The sequence below is a fragment of the Barbus barbus genome (genome assembly GCF_936440315.1).
Source record: "Barbus barbus genome assembly, chromosome: 21".
In the NCBI taxonomy this organism is placed as follows: Eukaryota; Metazoa; Chordata; class Actinopteri; order Cypriniformes; family Cyprinidae; genus Barbus; species Barbus barbus.
The window spans coordinates 13997470-14012696 of record NC_136749.1 but is presented as its reverse complement, the minus strand read 5'-3'; the positions used below and the strand labels follow the sequence as shown (position 1 = coordinate 14012696).

The 15227-nt window shown below is 38.2% G+C and overlaps 1 pseudogene across 1 annotated transcript in view; it reads left to right on the top strand.

Moving 5' to 3' along the window:
* Nucleotides 1–1170: 1170 nt before the first annotated feature.
* The window catches only part of LOC306887904 (ETS domain-containing transcription factor ERF-like), a 46848-nt pseudogene continuing 32791 nt past the window's right edge, over nt 1171–15227 (top strand). Inside the window, exon 1 of the transcript XR_013785955.1 lies at nt 1171–1716. The product of XR_013785955.1 is annotated as an ETS domain-containing transcription factor ERF-like (transcript). The remainder of the gene's footprint in view (nt 1717–15227) is intronic.

Below are 15227 nucleotides of genomic sequence, written 5' to 3'. Positions count from 1 at the left end.
CCTAGGGGTACCAGTAATTGTGTCCTCCATGTATTTGAGAAAAAACATTTATTTCATAATGATATTTCCCCCCATTTTAAATTCTTATTATCCAGTGAAAGGTTAGATTTTTCTGAGTTTTTTTAAATAAAAGATCAAAAGGATTGATGATGCATTTATTTTCACATCTTTCTTTGATCATATTTACCAAGGGTACCAACAATTCTGACCACGTATATATATATATATATATATATATATATATATATATATACACATCTCATGTTTGTAGTTTCTGAAATTTAGTTTTTTTTGTGTGTGCTGTTTAGTTGTTTCAAAAATAATGTTGGATTGTTTTTTTTTAATCATTAACTAAGGTTAACAAATGCTTTAGAAGTATTTGTCATTATTCGTTTATGTTACTAACGTAGTTAACTAATGTTTACAAATGGAACCTTATTGTAAAGTGTTAACTTATTTTTAAATATAATTTTTGAAAAGTTTTTTTCTTTCAGGTCAAATGTAGTATAGGGCCTACTATATGAAAAATATCTTGACGTATGATATAAAATGTATGATATTTATGAAACTGGTAGGCTAAAAAAATAAAATAATAATTGTTACCTTGGAAAATATGTCGTAGGCTTATTTGTCATTGGTCCTAACACACACACACACACACACACATATATAAAGCCTTTATACCACTATATGATATATATATATATATATATGTGATACATGAGCCACAGAATATTTGACAAAAGTGCCCTTAGAGTTGAGTCTCTGATCTTGCGGGGTACATTCCGGAAATCATAACTCGATGCACTAGCTATTAGCCTACCTCTCGATGGGGGTAGATAATTGTCATCAAATGAAAGAGAACGAGGGCTAATTAACTCGAAAAACACTTGTTGCTGACGTTAACGGGCGCGATGACGCTGAATCTGAAGTTCTCGTAGGATGCGGATGTGATGTCATCACGGACAGTGGCTATGGCGGTCTCCATAACGACGCCTCGTGCTGCAGTGACGCCAGCCCCGGCTCGTGGTGAGGGGGCGTGACTCAGTCGATGCGCCCGTACACCCCCCACCCCCCCGTGGGCGCGAGCGAAACACGACACCCGAGAGAGAGAGAGAGAGAGAGAGAGAGAGAGAAATGGGGGCGGAGACAGCGAGTAGTTTCAGATTAGGGAGAGTGAGTGGAGGAAGGAAAGAAAAGTCGGTGTGAAAGAGAGAATGGGAAACTGACTGATATACTGCGAATGGCGAGCCTCGGGAGAGCAGATGACAAACTAACACAAGGATAAAATGTTGCGAAAATCATCAGCTGGGATCAAGAGCGCGAGTTTGTAACAGAGACTGCTTTCCTGCGGTGTTGGGATTGTATCGAACGCTCCCGGGACAGCCGGGAAAGCGCTGTTTCGGAACTCCGCTGCACCCCGTCCCGTCCCGTCAGTGGAAGTACCGAGCCGCTTCCCAAACTCAGCGCTGTCGGTCGGGGTTTGGAGGGATCGCGAAAAGAGGACAGAAATCGTTCCGTGGGAGCAACAAGAGCTCTGATCACTGGACAAAAGTTTGGCCTTTTGGAGCCGGGGGTGCGGGAGAGGCCGAGTCTCGCCACTGCTGAACTGACAACTTACCCCAGCTCGCTGTTTGCTAGGGGCAGATAACTTACCCCAGCTCGCTGTGTGCTAGGGGCAGATAACTTTCACCATGAAAACCCCGGGGGACGCGGGTAAGTTACCCAGGCTTTCATTATCAAGTGCTGCCAGAACTTCTTTGACTTGTGAGCTTGAGCTGTGTATCGAGTCAGGATTTGACTAAACATCAGCTTTATTCAGCAGTCAGCAAGTCAACATGGATGTATTAGTTTCATGACTACTGACTTTTACTTTTAGAAAAGTTGACTAGTTTTCCACGGTTTATTACTCCGACATGTAGGATTGGTTTGCATTACATGGTTAATCTCATATGTGTTTATCTCGTGAACTTGAATGGCAGTTTTCAAATATTAAAACTAATAAATAATGCGGTCAATTGTCCATTAATTTAAATAACCTCAAGTGTCGCGGTGTAGTCTGTTCATTCTAGTAGCCCTAATGTTAACAAGTTCTCAAGTTAATTTAAATAGTTACATTCAAACCTAATGCCCGCTTCATTTCAGTTTCTTCCAGTCCTGTCAGCGCTGAACCTGTTGAATGGCTACAACTTTAAAACAACAGCTTGTACTTCTGTCGTTCTTGAAAGTATGCTGTGAATTCCCCGCAAAATGTTAAATACATTTTCTTCCCCCAAAACTGTTCCTCCTCGCACTCTGCGCCTGTAGCAGGAGCATGGCACATTCAAAATGGAAGCCCCGCTTTCTGACCGGAGTATTTAATTATGTTACTTTGTTTACAAATGGACCACTTTACATTCGCTCCAGTGTCTATGGTTTTAAATATAGACCTTTAAGCTTGTAAAGTGCAGTGAAGCCTAAAAACACAGAGCTGCGCACTAATATCACGACGCCTACTTTTATGATAAATTCTTTCCAGTAGTTTGAATTCATTTTAATCATTGTTAGCATACTTGCCGCAAGTATTCATTTCCTAACATGTATCTACTTGTCCAGTATGCACTTGTGAAGTTGCTGCTGTCCCGCCAACTACAGGAAGTTTCAGTAGCCGTGCTCAGGAGGCCTATTGTGGCATGTTTGGGAATCCATGTTGAGACTGTCTCGCTTTCTCTCCCTCAACCACAATCATTTCTCTCACATCACGATTTTCTCAAGCCGTCGTACCCCGCCACCCACGCAGCTCGAAGTTTTACGGGCTTTTAACTATTATATTCATCAACGCTGCGAGCGAGCGCGCGCCGTCATTACCGAGTGTGTAAGCGCGCGATGCGTTGTTTTGTCTCGCGCTGTAAACTGGCCTTAATGAAGTTCGCCCGGCTCTGCGTGAAGTCTTACCACTACATGCCCACTTTCACTTTCAAAAACCCTGCATTTCCCTCCCTCACAAGTAAAGCTTGTTGCTTTCAGCTGAACTCATTTTTGTAGTATGTAGTGTGTTAATTTGCAAGTACTTTTGTTTATCATCTTTTTATTTCAAGAATACCAGTGACATCTTAGCCAAGTGGAAATGATTATATCTAAAATCCCTCTAGCCCCTCTTGCCTATATCCCAAAGACTGTCAGCATGTGTGTGAGTTGTCAATGAAAATGTCTAAAAGAAACGCATTACCTCATAAGTTCATATGCTGTGATACCAATATCAACACATTCAAAAACCACATTTTACTTTCAGCTGTGATTTTGTTTAGACAACATTACCCAAACCTTTCCCTATATGGAGTGTATTTTTAACTAAAAAGGTGCTAAAATTGAAATTTGATGAAGGTTTTGTGGTTGACCTGCTCTAATATTGCGTTAGTAGCACTGGTTTTGCCTTTTCGCAAGATAAAAGTTTCATATCACACATCTCATCTTCAGTCCACAGACGATGCCCTTTTTATGTTTGTTGATTATGTGAAGCTGAACGTCAGCGATGAGGTGCAGAGACGGGATGAAATGTTGCTTTAAGTCAGGTGCCAATAACTACTACAAGTACCTTGCGGTTTTATCATTCTACGGCTGCGCAGGCCACATTCTGACCTCGATAGTTACGAGGTGAGCTCAGCTGCTGAGTGTGCATGCGAGCAAGAGAGTAAGACAACGATACAGTACTGAGTATAGGATGTGGTTTCCAAGTGCTTCACTCTTTATCAGATTTTAGTATCTCTTCAGTCTGTGTTCTTACCTGCAAACACCCACAGCGGTATAAATACGCAGCGCATTTCGGTGAGAGAGCATTTTCTCTGAAAGCCGTGGTTTGTTATGAGAACAGGAGGTGACAACAACGTTGGTATGGTGTGCATCCTGATAAAAGTCTTGTGTGTGTCTGTCAGTCCTTGTAAAACTGACACTATCGACTTCATCAAAAAGCTCTTGCCATATGAATCGCATTAGATAAGAGACTCTGCTCTTATCAGTTCCTCACTCTCTGACTGCCACTTTGCATGAATTCAGAGAATGATGCGCACCTCTTCAGGCTTCCTTCTTTTCTGGGTCCTGTGTGTCTGCACAAACAGGCTTCAGCTGACCCCGGCTGATCTCGTTTCCTCTGTAACATCTGAAAGTGTCTGTGGTTTAACTATGGTCTACCCATCAGGCCTCAGTGTGTATTTAGTACAGCAGTATCCTGAATGGCTAACCCTGTAATCTGTGCACTGTCTCATGAGATGGTCGTGAAGAGTCAGTGGTTTAGATTGCAGCTTTAATTTGTAATATCGGTTAGTTATTTTTCATAGAGCTAAAAAGTCTCCAAAATGTATTCAGTATTTGCCCCCACAGACATTTTTAACTTTGAGGTCACTTTTTTCAATCATTTGGTGTCAACCTTGTCAAATAGCCTAATTTTTAAATTGTTTAGGCAATCATTAAAATAAATTCTCAGTGCTTAATTACATAAGCTGCTTTTCATTTAAATAAATTAACATGCTTTCAGATAAATTGATATTGCTTTTACGCAATAGCTAAATAAATAACAAATTTATATTGAGTAACTTACATTTTAGAGAATATAGCAGCCTCCTTATTATTTTTGTCTGTTTAATGGCAGTGAAAAGTGTTTTGGTGTTTTAAACAAATTGAGTGAACGATTCAATTGACTCAATAATACAATGATTCCCTTATAAAGAATTCCACTCAGCCAATCAAATTCAAATTGTTGTATAAATAAATTTAAATAATAGCAAAATAGCAACAAAAAACAAACAAACCCTGGCACAGTTTTCATGTTGCTTTCTCTATTTATTCTACATGTTTGCCTGTGTGTCGTTGTCATGCTCACTGTAAGCTGGTTTCCATGTAGGTGTAATAGATTGTTAATTTGGAATAATTAGCAGCCTTTTATCACTTGTTCACATTGTCACACAGGAGACCGTGTACTCCATTTTAGTCAGTGTTATGCAGCTGCCTCAGTTGTTCAGGTCTCCCTGTGGAACCAGTTCAACATCAACAGGCACCTCTCTATGTTTACATGCTTATGTATCCTGTTCGGCAGCATGTGCGTGTGTTTGTGCGAGACAGCCAGAGAGCGAACGTGTTTTGTATTTTCCGCACTGTCTAGTTTCCCATCAGGCCCATCAAACGATGTGCCGTCATGCTATTTCTGTGAACGCCTGTAAATGTCACACACATAGGCAGGATTTTTCGTTGACATTGAAGTGTGAGACCGTATTAAACACAGCAGCGATAAAGTCTGTTCTTTTTTTTCTTACACCGCTCGCCTTGGGAGAACTTGTACCTCGATTTGGGAGCGTTGGGAATAAATGTTTCACTGGAAATGTACGGATGGTATATTTCTAGGGATGAATAAGGTCCTCTGGGGTTGAATAGTATTTTGTTTGTTTTTACCCCTGGAGAGCAATAATGGTGTGTCCACTGACAGGGGAGCACAGTGGTTTGTGTGTATTTGCCATGTCAGTGGGTTACGGGGGCAGCACAGAATACGAGCGAGAGAGTCCATGTGTTGGAGTCATTTATGGACTGACAGAAGCACAGAGGCCCCTGTGTATGATCGGGGGGAGGGGGGCAACATGTGTGTGTATGACCCTGACCTCGTGACCTTCCATAGCTGCACCCCTAACCCTGCATTCCAGCACACGCCCCAGCCCCTGCCGGTCACATGCCATGCAGCCAATGGCATGAGGGCCCGATGCCATCTCCTCAACCACATATGATACTCTAGAAGAGCGTATGAACCACGTCAACCTGGTTTCATTTCCTTATCTAATGTTCTAAATTCTTCTGTTTAATTCCCCATTTCTTCAAATCAGAAGTACTACAGATTTACAATATTTGATTAAGCTTCCGGTTGACTCTAGTTAGGGAGGTCAGATGTCATCTCGCTCTCACTTTCCTTCCCTTCTGTCCTGTTCTTCCTCTTCAAGCGTCAGGAGAATGTTAAACATTCAAAGCAAGCGTGAGTTTTGCACGTTACACAAAGTTGTAGTGCACAAGAACAAGTTGATGATTGAAGTGTTGTGTGGAAAGAATAGTTTAACCGATGCTCTATTATGTGGTTTGATATTTGCATGTCTTTCACAATAGCATACCTCACATATCCAAAGAGCCTTCAGTAGGATGTTCATTAACATGACAAACCACTGAAGATGAACTTAGAGGCCTTTATGAAAGCATGTAAAGCTGTGTCAGGGTGCTAATTTTTGGGTTTCAATTCAAGCACAAAACAACTGAGCTTTGATTTTTCTTCTTACAGAAGTTTGCAGATTTTCAACCAGATTCATATTGGTACAATGTCGGTAGCATGTTTAAATGAACGATGTGTATTCTTTCTCCACATTACCTGCACACAGATATCCTGGTATAATTGTCTGGTAAAACACGTCATCTGGTGGATTTTTGACCGCTCCAGGGCTTTTGTGAAAATTACAGTACTTTAGCATTTTTATATCCCCACTCAGGGTCAGTCGTATTGAGCCAAGTGCATTATGGGTTAAGTTTCACCAACTTTTTTTGGCAGAAGTTTATTACTTCAAAATAAACATAATATTGTAGTATTATTGTAGATTCTTTAAACAGAAATGTTTAAGATTGTTTTCACATGTACTTTAATTTTTTTTTTTACTATTTCTTGTCTAAACAGTCACGATGGCTGATAACATATTCTATATGTTTCACATATACTTGTTTCAAATATAATAAAATAAATTTTCAAAATAAAATAAAGCCTTTGATTAGGTATATTTTTGTATGTTTTTTTTCTCTCCGGTAATATTTGTGGCAAACCAAAAATGTTGTTTTTGACTGATGGCGGCATTGTTCATCTAATCTCATAAAACATGTTTATCTGTTTTACAGTAAAAGATTGTTTTGCTGATGATAATAACAGAGTGAGATTTAAAAAATGGTAGACAAAAATTTACATATCTTTGCAACTTTTTTTCTTTTTCTTTTATTATGGGTCTGGTCTGTCTAGGGACTATTACTACTACTTCTCAATTGTTATTATTTCTATCTGCACTTGATTCTTTTATATTAATGATTAGAATAAGAAATTATGTATTAAATAAATAATTATGTTTATCATTTTCCTGAACTAATAAAAAAAATGTCATACCATGAAAAATGGTCATTTTATGGAAATTAAAAAGTAAAACCTCCTACCTTCTAATATCCCTATGCCATCTGCTCCTAATGGTTGCGCTTTCAAATATGTATGCCATCTTTGATATCTAAGAAGGCATGTCGTGCCAACCGAACACTTGAGAGGGCATTAAAACATATGGCTTTATTGATATATTTAGTTCATATCATGGTTCACAAGCTTAAAAACAGCACATCAGGACTTGGATAATCCTGTTACTTTACCTTTCTAGATTCAATTTTTAGGAGAAGTACTCTGAAGTGAAGAATCTGCATTGACATTTAAAAGCTCACTATCAATTGTTACCTTGAGTGTGGGATCAACAGAAAAAAAAAAAAAAAACGTTCCCAGACTGCATTGCACAGCATAATAGCTAGGCAGAGAAGTACCATACATTCAGAAACTCTAAGGACTCAGTACTTTTATAATTTATAATTTATTAAATTCTGTGTCTGTGAATATTAATATGTTTGTTTTAATGAAATGCTAAAGGTTAAGTGACCTTTTTTGCTGATTTTTAAACATCTCTTTCCAACCACTGTTTACACGTCATATGTTGCTTTCAATTACACTTTCAGAGAAACCTCCATTAGCCTTTTATTAGACTTGCACATAATTGCACTGCTCAAAGAGAGTTCGGACATCTGTTTTCACTCATTTAGGACGATGCAGAAGAGACGCAGTCCTACAGACTATATATATTGAGCCACGTTTATTGATTTTGAATAATGGACAAAGTGTTGATATTGATGGACGCACCATTGACATCCGATAATAGGGCGATCTTCTCATGCTTCAGCAAACACTCACTCTGTTAACGCTGACACACATGCTCTCACACTGGTTTGTTTTGCAGAAAAAAAACGTGGACCTCCCACATTCCTGCTCAAAGCTTAAATCACTGCAGCTTGTGTGGCATTACTCATTCCAGGAAAAGCATTCTGCCAAACACACACACACACACTCTCATTTACTCAAGCACTAACTCTCACACATCGAATCGCATTCTTGCAAAAGCTTGCTTTTTAGGGCATTCTTGAACACGGATGCTTCAGACTAAAACGTTTAACTTTTAGGTCATGTGTCTTAGCATGACTTAAAATCTTTTTCTCAGTGTGATTAGAGCTTTAACTATGTTTGTGGCTGTGTTTCTCTCTGTCACGTTGTACTTAGTTGTTTTCCCGACACTTTTTGTGCTGATCCGGCTGCTCATTAGAGCTCAGCTGCTGTTAGATTGTGTGTTATGGGTCCAGACTGTCATCAGGAGCTGCTGTGCTTGAACCTGATGAAATGCAGCCTGCTCTGCTGTGAAAGAATGTTGCTCTGTGTGTGTGTGTGTGTGTGTGTGTGTATGTTGGGAGAGAGAAATGTAATACAGGTACATTACAGAGGCTGCATTGTCATGAGCATGACTCAGTGCAACACCTGGATCGCGTGGCTGTGTGTGTGTGTTTTTCTGAGTGCAGCATCCAGCGACGTTGAGATATTAACTGATGTTAAGTGCTGGTCATAAGCACTTCAGATAAGGAGCATTTGGCTCACACTACCTTTGACCCATTCCCCATGAATCCCTGGATGTTAAAGCATGTTAGATGTTTTTGATGTGTTGTGTTGCAGCTACAAGGTGTGTGTGTGCGTGTGTAGTTCAGGGTTTGCCTATATTAAAGATGAATTAAAGATGAATGTGAAATCTTCTGGATTGTGAGAAGCAGCCAACAGTCCCCACAAGGACATTACAAACATAAACAATGTATTCATGAAAATGTAAAAAACTAAAACAGAAGCACTTGGTTTAGTAAATATAATAGGATAAAAAATCTTAAAGTTAATAAATAATATTTTAATGTTTATAATGTATTTATTTATTAAAAGGTCAATATTCATATATTTAATATTTTAAACAATAAAAAGAATAAACAATTTCATAATTTTTAAAGTTTTATTAATTGAACTTTTAAATATCACCATTTTCATTTTTTTTTTAAGATTACATCAAATTAAATTAACTAATAAAAAATAACTCCAAAAAACAATGAATAGATTTTAGTAGAAAGTCTTCACTGTGATAGATCAACATATAAAAAGTAAAGAATTGTAAGTAAGCAATATAATTGTTTTATTTCAAACAATAGCATTATGGCTAGTTTAAAGTTCCAGCAATAATATAAAAAACAATAGATGTCTGTGTTATGTCTTCATTTAGCTACGTAAACATGTCTGTGTATGTGTATGGGTTTGTGATAATGCTATTCAAATAATAATGAAAGTCAGCGTGCACACACTTTTATTCATTATATACACAGTCTAAACCTGTGTGTGTGAGAGTGTGTGTTTGTGTGGTCAACTGCCGGGAATTCAAATGCTGTCTGGCGCCACTTTAACACCCCACCCCACCCCCTCTCCTCTGTACCCCGTTCCCTTTCCTTCTCTTCTGAGGAATGCAAGATCACGTTCGCTCTTTCTCTCTCTCTGTCTCGTTTTCCCTCTGTCCTTCTCTTCATGTGCTGAAACCTGTTCAAGAGCTTGCTGGAGTCTGTTCTGAACTTTGAACTAGTTTGTCACAGACATTTACGGCACTCACTTTCTAATTCATCAGTTAGGGTGTGTGTGTGTTTAGTGAAGGGAAGGCCTGTGTGTGTGTGTGTGTAACGTATTGGATGTGAGCAGGCGAGTGTGTGCATGTGCACCTGTGCACTAAGTACTGTTAATCATATAAAGGCCAGGATGGAAGACAGGTGGAAAATGTTTTCAGAGCTGTGAAGAGAGGATGTCCTTCCCTCACGTGCCGCCTGCTTGTTGTGTAGACACTTTGTTTGAGTTGCGATATTCTGTCATATTCACGGAAGGTCGACTGGATTTCAACCCAACACGCCTTCAGTATGACTATATTAAATAACATAACTGTGCAGATACAAGTTGCCAAGTCTGAATGTGAAACAAGGTTCAGTGGGTTTTTAAGCTACACCAAAACTATAGTGAATAGTGGAAAAAATAATTATATTAGATTTTAATTTAAATATTTAAGTATAGGAAGTATATCTAAAAGATGAAATTGCTGAAAAGGTTAGTATGTAAAGTTGTCTAATAGTTAAATTCTTTCAAGCACTTTACAATTTGAAGCATTGTAACAGTGTTTTTTTTATGTAGTTGAAGTAGCTAATTTGTTCATCACTACACCAAACAGAATAGCAAAAATAATTATATTCATATTATATTCAATGTTTTTTATTTATTTACACAATTAGACAGAAAATGTCATTAACTAATATATATAACTAATATTGTTAACTCATTAGTCTAAAACTGACTGTCAACAAAATTGTGTGCATGTGTGTTTTACTTTAGCTATACCTTACAGAAATTTATTTTAAGTGTAAACAGAATAGAAAATAGAAAATATAATGACTGTTTTCAAGCAGGTTTCTTAAACATTCTTTCATCTCTCTGGTTGAAAAAACAGATAGTCCCGCCCCCAGCTTCATGCTATTGGTTGAGCCGTTGTTGTTGTGTCGGGCTGATCAGGGGCCTGTTTCACAAAACAAGTTTACCAAATAAGCCAGGCTTATTTCAGTTAGTCTGACTTATTTTGAGTAACTTTGACTCTTAAGCCCGGCTCACACTGTGCGATTTGTTCGTCTGAGACAAATTTAGAAAATCCTAAAATCCTAAAAGATTCCTATAATCCTAGGCTAAAATCGGTTGTCTAGATCGCTGGTTTGACATGTTCACCGACAGCCGATTAATGGCCGTTGCGATAAATTTTTTTCCTCCGATTAAATTCTGGCAGTGTCAGAAGATTTCAGACACTTTCCTGCAGTGTGACATCTCCTACGACGACCGTCAAACCAAGAACCAATAGGAGCACTGAACTTGATGATGCAATTAGCGCGACAACTTCAAACTTCAACTTCGTTATTTGTAAAAACAATATATGTACAAAGTAAAGTTTACTTAAAGTTTATTTATTAAGGGGCAGGATGTTTAAACTCGAATAACAAAATTACCTCAAGTTCGCTCTGTAGAACTGGAAGTCCATAAAGTCCTCTTTTGCCCAGCCATGACTTGCTCCACACACGTCGTCTTTTTCGTTTTTTTTTTTTAACATCAAGGCATGTAAATAATAAAACTAACGCTACACGTTGCTGTTGTTTGCTAACTACCATTATAGCGAGATAACGCGGGTCACGTATTGATGATGTAAAACTCCGGACAAGTCTTCTTGAGTACGTCCGTTTTTATCGCGTCTTGAGTGTCGTACAGTCTGACATTAAGACAACTGAGATCCTACAGTCTGACATGGGGATCATGTTCGTACAGTGTGACAAGCAACAATCGCACAGTGTGAGCCCGGCTTAACTGAAATAAACCTGGCTTATTTGGTAAACTTGTTTTATGAAACAGGCCCCTGGTCTCGATGCTCAACAAAAACACAGCACACTCGCAGCCATTTCAAGGAAGTACTTTGAGTATTTTAACATTGAAAATGACACTCTTCAGATTTAAAGTGCCATTTGAGTTTTATCCCACACCTCTGACACTTCCACAGTCAGATGAGATGATATTGGTGCTTGACATGTACTCTATACGTGTGTGTGTGTGTGTGTGTGTGTGTTCAGATGAGTTTTGTATTTCATAGGGAGAATAGTGTATGTGTGTGTGTGTGTTGGTGGTGGGACTGAAAACCTTTTAAACCATCGATTACACCTCCATCCCTCCACTCCTCTTACACACACACACATATAACCTCTCTGTCACTAATCCATGCTGGAATACCCCAGTGGCATCTCATCTTCCATCACTCTCTCTTTCTCTGTCTTTTCCCTCCATCCCTCTCTCATTTTTAGGCCGGGTGTCGGTTGCACAAGCTTGTGAGTATTTGAGTGACTTTTAAGGCCTGGTGGACTTGCTGTGTCATCATCTCCAACTAAAGGTTGTAGCATTCAGGAAAGCTCTCTACATACATTCCCTCATCTGTGACATGACCTCTCATTGTACACAAGAAAACAAACCATTCAAGCTCTTAACGCTGTTCTGCTCTCTCTTTTAACGTATAGCCGCGTAATGTCTAGTGGTGTTGAATAATTCATATCCGACTGGTCTGAGAGCTGCTGTATTTAGGCGACTCTCAGCATCAAATGTTAATGGCATGTTTGCCCGTCACACACACGTGTCTTCACTAGAAAGTTAGTCGTCCATTAGCTCTATTATTAGTCTTTTCAGTCATTATTATATTCTCTTGGTGTCTGTGGACATTTTTTTTAAAACATCCCATCTTCTCTTTGTGTTTTAACATGCTTATTTCTGTGGCTTTGGGTGATATTGATATTCTGGGCTGTAGATGACATCAGCTATAAACTGCTTGTGTGTGTGATCTCTGGCCAAAGTGCTTGCATCATAATTGCTTTAACTGTACCATATTTAGCCTCAGACATGGTTTGGCTGATTATGCAATGCTCATATGCGCATGTGGGCCAGATTTTAAGGGACGCGCTCGATTATTCTTTCGCTAAAGCTGTGTAAGGCAGCGCAGGGCAGCTCAGGACTTGCCTGCGTAACAGTTTGTGATTGTTGTTTTAGGGGATTAGGGTTTATAACGGATGGGGACAGAGACCGAGAGGCGCTCGGTACAGCAGTCACAGCAAGGCTTTTAGAAGAACTGCTGCCCTGCCTCACACTTTTCTCAATCATAATTAGAAAAGTAAAGAATTTTTAATTTAATTGAATAAATATAAAAAATTTCAATATAAAAAAATATTTTAGGTGGGAGCTGCACCACATTACATTTTACACTCTGTACTAGCTTTACCTTTTCATAAAAAAAATGATCTGATATTTTAAGAATTATTGAACTTGATAATATATAAGGGTCTGCAAAGGTCTTCCTTATGATATCATATTTGGAATGCTGGTTGCACCACATGACTTTAATTTGGTGGATACAAGTTTTTTAAATATTCAAATGGCTTCACTGCTTTTCTAAGAAATAATAATGAAATATTATGCCAAACTATGAATTGCATTTATATTATGCTTTAATACATCTAGAAAAAAAAGAAAAAAAAAAAAGAGTATCATGTCATATACAGAATGTATGTCAGGTAGATAATATGTCAATTTATAATACACTACTGTTCAAATACACTACTTCTCCCAGCAAAGATGCATTAAATTCATCAAAAGTGACAATGTTTTGTGTTTGTTTCAGTTAAATTCTGTTAAATCTTTAAGAATACTGGACCCGTTTTAGAGAATCATTTTAGAGAGCTCCTAATTTAGCTTAATTTCTAACTAGGAGTCTTAGTTTAAAAGTGATTCAGGACCAATCTGAGAGCAACTCTGAGCGAGGAAAAGACTAAAACTTTTATCTTAGTGAGGAGGCGGGGCTGACCCCGTTGCTAGCTATGACAGTCTTTTGAAGACTGTGATTGGTTGGTTGTCCAAGAAGGAAATAAAAGAGCGCTTTTAAGAGTAGGGTTTATTTTAAGCCTTCACTTTGAAATTACAGGCGTAATTTTTCCTGTACTCTCTCTCTCTCTCTCTCTCTCACTCACACACACACACACACACACACACACACACACACACACACACACACACACACTCACACACACATTATATATGTATATATATTCTTTATTTTTTATTTACCATGCTGTCATACTTAACGTATTTTATAGGAAATGAACAGCGACACAATAAGGTTCTGAAAGTGCTGTCAGGTACAGACCCAAATCATCACTGCTGCATAGTTGCATTTTTCCAGTTGCTAAATATGATAATGTAGTTAATGTAGTGATTACGTCCATTTCTGGCGCTATGGCATTTCAGCGTGGTGTCTTGAGATGTTAGTGTGTCTCAAATAAGATCGGTCACAAACATGATCCCTGCACGATCTAATGTGTTGCATCTTATTAACTCACTGTCATGCATTGTGTGCAACACATTTCTTCTCCCTCTTCATGTTTCATCCATTTTCTCCACTGCTAAAGAAACTCTTAAGCCCCTTAAAAGTCCTCGTCCGTACTCCTAACAATTTTGGACCTTAAGACCTCTTTTAAGGGTAAAGATGCTTTCTGAATTACGTTTTTCTTTACTAGGATCTTTTCTTTAATTTTAAGAGGAAACGCTCAAATTAAGAATTTTCTTAGAATATTGTTACTAGGAGCAACTCTTAGCACTAAGATTTTTCATGAATATGGGCCCTGATCTTTTGAACTTTATATTAATCAAAGAATCCTAAAAAAAAGTGTCAAAAATATTTGGCAGCAGCTGTTTCCAAGTTAATGCTGATAATTATAAGAATTGTTTGTGTAGCACCAAAACAGCCTATTGGATTGATTTCTGAAGGATCATGTGACACCTAAGACTGGACTAATGACTGCTGAAAATTCAGCTTTAATAGCTTTAATAATTAAAGCTTTAATCATTTTTCACGATATTGCGGTTTTATTTTACTGTATTTTGGATCAAGTAAATGCCTTGGTGAGACTGAGCCTTTTTTTTTTAAACCATTAAAAATACTTAGACCAAACAATTGAATAAGAACAAAACACTGAACATATTGTGTTAACTGAGCCCACATGTTTCATACTGAAATTTAAACATTTGCAAATTGCAGTAGAAAATGTTTTAGTGTTGTAGAAAATACACACTTCACCTTTAAACGTACAACAGGTCTTCACCTTTGGCATTTAAGATAAGACCTGATAAGTACTTTATTGATCACTTGTAGGAAAATGTGAAAGAAGGAAATCTCAGCACCGGGGAAATTGAATCTACACACTAAACTACTGTGGAGGATCTGAAAAAGTTGTATGCCACAGTTCTTTCACAGATCACCTGAAACCAGCTTGACTGAGCAGACATTTTGTGCTGATGTGTGATTAGAGTTATTAGGTTTACCCTGGCCTGCTGCTCAGAGACTGTGTGTTATTTCTGTTATCTCTGGGGTTCAGTTTGCAACCTTGTATTTGTGTTGCTGTCTGTGTGTAACAATTCATAGAAGGATTGTAGAGCCCTTTGTAGCACTTCGTGGAAGATGTCTGCTTAATGG